The sequence below is a fragment of the Elaeis guineensis genome, chromosome 4, assembly GCF_000442705.2.
Source record: "Elaeis guineensis isolate ETL-2024a chromosome 4, EG11, whole genome shotgun sequence".
Classification (NCBI taxonomy): domain Eukaryota; kingdom Viridiplantae; phylum Streptophyta; class Magnoliopsida; order Arecales; family Arecaceae; genus Elaeis; species Elaeis guineensis.
Window position 1 is genome coordinate 35,083,193 of NC_025996.2, and position 6,499 is coordinate 35,089,691.

Genomic DNA, 6,499 nt, shown 5'->3' on the forward strand with positions numbered 1-6,499 from the left:
TCTTGTGACATTTATGGTTGTCCGAGTTCCTTCGACCTATAATGCCATACTCGGACAACCAAGCCTTAATGCATTGAGAGCTGTGGTTTTGACATACCATTTATTAGTCCGATTCCCAACAAAGAATGGAATTGGAGAAATACGTGGAGACCAACGGTTAGCCTGATACTATTTTTTAGTTTCCACTCAAAATAATAAACTTGAAGACTCTCTATCCATCGACAAATTAAATCAAAGAGAGAATCAGGAGAAGGGTGAACCAGCTGAACAACTGATTTTCATTCCGCTAAAAGAGGAAGATCTAAAGAAGATGATCCAAATTGGATCGCAACTGTCTGATCCAGAGCGGCAGCAACTAATAAATTTACTGAGAGCAAATATCAATATTTTTGCTTGATCAGCTACCGACATGTCGGGCATTCCTCTGGATGTAATAACTCACCAACTCAACATCAATCTGAATGTCAGGCCAGTGAGATAGAAAAAATAATCTTTTATCCTCAAAAGATAGAAGGTCATTAACAAAGAGATCGACAAGCTCCTTACAGCAGGCTTCATCATAGAAGCTACTTATCCCGACTGGCTTGCCAATATGGTAATGATGAGGAAGGCCAATAAAAAATGATGAATCTGCATCGACTACATAGATTTAAATAAAACTTATCCAAAAGACAGCTTTCCACTACCAAAGATTGATCAATTGGTTGATGCAATTTCAGGCCATCGACTTTTGAGCTTCATGGATGTTTTCATTGGATACAATCAAATCCAGATGACGTCTGAAGATGAGGAGCACACGGCTTTTGTAATCGATAAAGGTATGTACTGTTATAAAGTGATGTCTTTTGATCTGAAAAATGCTAGAGCCACCTATCAACAGCTTGTCAACAAGATCTTCAAAACACAGATCGGGCGAAATATGGAGGTATATGTAGATGACATACTAGTGAAGAGCTCCTAAACTTTAGAGCATGTTCGAGATCTGGAGGAAGCCTTCAGTACACTTCGACGATATCAGATGAAATTGAATTTGACTAAGTGTGCTTTTGGGATGACTTTCGAGAAATTCTTTGAATTTTTTGTATCATAACAAGAAATTCAGATTAATCCTGAAAAAATAAAAGCCATCATCAACATGAAGCATCCGAGCTCCAAAAAGGAGGTACAACAACTTAATAGAAGAATCGCTGTACTCAATCGATTTATTTTTAGGTCGGCTGAAAGATGTTTACCTTTTTTCAAGACTTTGCGGTAGACGAAAGATTTTTCATAGTTGGATGAATACTGACAATCCTTCGAAGACTTAAAAAAATACTTGGTCTCTCTATCTTTGCTCACAAAACCTAAGGTTGGAGAAGCATTGTACCTCTATTTCGCAACCTCAACTGAAGCGATCAATTTGGTACTCATCCAAAAAGATAAAAATCGAATCCAACGACCTATCTATTATACTAGCAAGGTGCTGCATAATGCTGAAGTGAGGTATTTAAGAGCGGAGAAAATAATTTACACTCTGATTATATCATCGCAATGGCTTCACCCATACTTTCAGACACATCCGATCGTAGTCTTGACAGATCAACCGTTGAAGGCGATCTTACATCAACCTGATACATCAGGTAGGATGGCAAAATGGGCAGTAAAATTGGATGAATTTGACATACAATACCGTCCACGTCCATTAATGAAAGCACAGGTTCTAGCCGACTTCATTGTCGAGTGTACAGTATCTGACAATAAATCGGAGGATGAAATTGATAATATAATAAAGCAGTCCGAGACTCCCAAACCCGACCAAATATTGACTTGGGTGCTACACATTGACGGAGCATCCAATGCGTAGGATAATGGAGCTGGTCTCATTTTTACAAATTTCAAAGGGGTAGTCACTGAATATGCCCTTCAGTTTAACTTTAAAGCATCAAATAATCAAGTCAAATATGAAGTGCTCTTAGCTGACTTGAAAATTACCAAAGAGCTTGACATCGATAGCCTGAAGGTCTTCACTGATTCGTAATTGATTGCAGAACACATCAAAGATGAATTTGAGGTCCGAGACCCTATCATGATCAAGTATCTTCAGAAGAGAAAGGATCTTATATCAACTCTGAAATACTTTGAGATCTTTCACATTCCAAGAACTGAAAATGCTCGGACCGACATACTTTTTCAACTTGCAACTACTTCTTTCAACTCGTTGGGTCGGATATTCGTTGAATGCTTCGAATAATCGAGTATCGACAAGATTGAGGTGTTACAACTTACTGTTGAACCAAGCTGGATGGATCCAATCATCCAGTATCTGACTGATGGAACTCTTCCTACAGATCCCTCAAAAGCCAAACAACTCCGATGGACGGTCTCTCTATATATCATAATGAATGGACATCTCTACAAAAAGTCATTCTCTCTTCTCCTACTGAAGTATTTACGACCGACAGATGTCGATTATGCACTCTGAGAGGTTCACAAAGGAATTTGCGAAAATAATTTGGGAGGCAAATCATTAGCCTATAAAGTATTGCGACAAGAATACTATTGGTCCACCATGAAGAAAGATGCAGCTGAGCTTGTCCGAAGGTGTGAACCATGCCAAAGATATGCAAATATCTAGCACCAACCGGCCAGTCAGCTTACATCGATTGTTGCACCATGGCCCTTTGCATAGTAGAAAATTGACATATTTGATCCTTTTCCTCTGGCATCTGGTCAGAAAAAATTTATAGTGGTTGCCATCGACTACTTCACCAAATAGGTAGAAGCTAAACCTCTGATACAAATTATCAAAAGTAAGATGGAAGACTTCATTCAGAAATCAATCATATGCAGATTCGATTTGCCACACACCATCATCATTGACAATGGTCGGTAATTTGACAACCAAAATTTCAAAGAGTTTTGTGCAAAATTTTATATTACGCACAAACTCACGTTAGTTGGCCATCCACAATCAAATGGAGAAGTGGAGGTGACCAATCGAACAATTATGTATGGACTCAAAATCCAACAGAATGAAGCTAAAGGCCTCTGGGTGAAAGAACTGTATCCGATCTTATGGACATACTGAATAACTCTTCACATATCGATGGGAGACTCATCATTCAATTTAGCTTATGGGATAGAAGCAATGATCTCACTTGAGATCAGATTACCATCGACAAGGGTTGAACAATATAGTGAACCAAATACTTTCGAATGTCGGAGAGCTGATTTAGATCTATTTTTAGAAGTTCGACAGCAAGCTCAAGTTTGGATGGTTGCATATCGGTAAAGAGTGGCCCGATACTACAATGCAAGAGTCAAACCGAAGGTCTTCCAGATAGGAGACTTGATCCTAAGGAAAGCAAAAGTCTCAAAATTTTTGAATTAAGAAAAGCTATCTCCGAATTGAGAAGGATCTTATAGGATCGTCGTAGCACTCAGGCCGATGCATATTGACTAAAAATACTTGAAGGCTCGGCTATTCCACGAACATGTAATGCCGATAATCTAAAGATGTACCATCAATAAAATTGCCCATGTATACATTGTTTGGAATGAAATACAGAATTTCAGAATCACAACTCTTGATCGGCTTCTGTCAACCATCGACTATATGTCGGCTTTCACTGCAAAAGCCAAACTATTGACTATACTTCAATACAGAATTTATCTCGATTTTTTACTGAAAAAATCAACACTCATTATATCAGCTTTCATTGTAAAGGCCGTCGTACTGACTAATGTATCGGTATTAAATATATTTAAATTTTTTACTGTAAAAGTTGATCATAGTCGAAAGACTAATATGTCAACTTAGTCCTAACTAAGTGAAATATTAAGCCAATGCGATCAAGGTCAGATTGGAATAATATCGATTTGGCTACAGCCAGTCGAAGGATATTTGGCTTACCACCGATTATCAAACGACTTGACATATAAATCGATTAGACATCAGATCTAAGGTATTCGACTTATCATTGTTTATCCTAATTCTCATAAGTATGTCATGAAGACTACGCAACTAACGGATGATTCTATAAGTTTCTATCAAATGTTTAGTCCATCGATTAATGTTCGGTAGCTAAACAATTACTTTGCATTATAGATGAGCAGAATCAGATAAAAAGTCTTAACTTGAAAATTTTCTTTTTATTTATCACAAAGAAACTACAAAATTAGATCAAGGTCCGATTACGAGTGTTTGATTATAAAAGAAAATCAAAATGACTTCGATCAAACTTCATCACCATCCTTATCCCTTTGCTCTGGAGAAGCTTTGGAGATTTGGATGACTTCTGGTGTTGTTAGTGCCCTTCCTTCAGTCGACACTGCATCATCTTCAGCACCTCCATCTTTCAACCCTGGAGAGATGATGCTACTAAGGTCGAGATTCGGGTATAGCTTTCCGACCGTATCTCGATCGTCTTCATACCCGACGTAGTAGGAGACGTACCCATCTTCGAGAATTTCTTCTTTGAATTCTTCTAAATTCTTGAAGTCTTCGACCGCTTGATCTAATGCCTCCCTTGCTGACTCCACTTCCGCCCTCGCCAACTCAGCATCGGCTCGTGTTGACTCAATGTCGGCTCATACGGAAGACGACTCTTCTTCGATCAGTGCCAACCTTTCCAGGTTGGCTCGATGACGTCCACGTTCGGCTTCGAGCTCGACGATACACCCATCTCGTTCTCATCGGAGCTGGTGGATATAACGTTTCTTGCTCTTAGCATGTGACTCAAGAGTCAAAATATTTTGACGAGCCGACTCAAGCTTGGCTCCAGAAGATTTTAAGTCATCAGTCAATCAAAAAACTTTCTATTGAAGTTTGGCCTCCCGCTCAGCTGCCGACTTAAGCTGATCGATGGCAGCTACTTTCTCAGCATTGACAACTGTTATTTTATTCATCATATTCGACGAAAGTCGCCAAACTTATCGTAGCCGGCTTTTAAAGCAAACATGTCATGAATTAACTACGGACAGAAGAAGAGTCGGATCAGATGATAAACAAAAAAAAATGATGATGAAAATGAAAATAAAAGTAGCTTACCCCAAGCATAATCGGATAGAAGGATGAGAACATCTCAGCAATTGTTCTTCTTCTCTGACTCTCCTGGTCAGTCGGGAGAATTGCAACGTGGAGAAGCTGCTTAGCCAATATCAGATTGACCAGCGCCAACTCATTGTCGGAAACCACAAGGTTGAAGTGGACGGTGTGGCCCTCTGACGCTTCGCAGAAGTCATTGGAGCTTTTCCCCGATCGCCTGTCGGCAGTCCCATATTTAAGAGAGTGGGAAAACTTGAACTCGACTGCGTCAGAGAAACTCCTATCAAAGGAGCGATTGGCATAGCCGTTGATTGCTCAGGTTCGGCAGCAACCTCCACCTCGGCCCGAACCTCCTTGGTTGACGGATCAACCAACTTTGCTATGGCAGTTCCTTCAGACGGCATCGTGAGAAGTGCTGTCGGAGTGGACAGCACCAGGACCGGCTCTAGAACCAATGTAGATGGCATATCGAGTTTCTTAGTCGGTGTTGAAACAGCAACTTGAACTTGCATCGAAGCAGTAGCTCGAGCTTGCATCGAAGCAGCAACTTGACTCGACATTGAAGCAGCAACTGGATCAGGCGTTGAAGCAGCAGCTGGAGCTTGTGTCGGGACTGCAGCTCGACTCTTCTTTGATGGTCGCGAAGGTTCAGCCTCGAATGTGGCTCTCTTCCTGGCAGCATACTGACGAATGTCGGTGCTTGACACTCGCACCCTCAGTTGCATGGCTGCAATCTGAATAAAAGTTAGCACAATCTAGAAACAAGCAAAGGAAGAATGAAGTTGAAGGTTACCGACTATACTATATCTAAGTCAATGACCGAACTAAGGCCGACATCATAAAGAACCTGTTTGGTCATGAGCTCCCTCTGCAGCGGGACCGCCATATCTTTCAACTGATGGAAGTCCTCCCGATCGTCAGCCTCCATCCGACTATTATCATTAGAGCCGATTCTTGGATCACCCCAGCAAGAAGGAAAGCCTTAGGAAAGAGAAGAGGAAGCAAAGAAAAACTAATTCTTCCACCTATGGATGGACGATGGAAGATCGGTAATGAAAGAAAAGCCTTTTCGAGGGTTGAAGAACTACCAACCTTTAGCCTTGACATAAGGTCGGAGAACAAAGAAAGCACGAAAAAAGAAAGGACAAGGAGCAGTCGGCAGTAACCGACATAACAAAGCGAAACTAATTATTAGTCAGACCGAGTTTGGTGCTAGCTGAGCAAGGCAAAGACTATAGTAATCCAAAATATTTCAGACAAACTCAAGAATAGAAAATCGAAGACTCGTTTGAAGATCTTCGACATAGAAGTCCACTTGACTCGAAGGAGGGACATTCATCCGATCATCGACATCAGAGGCGAAAAGCTGATACTGCTCCGAGATGCGATATTACTCTCGAAGCTGCTCAACGTTCAGTTTCAAAAGTGAAAAAGTCTCCACTTCCAGACCCGATGGGGAGTCATCAGTCGGAT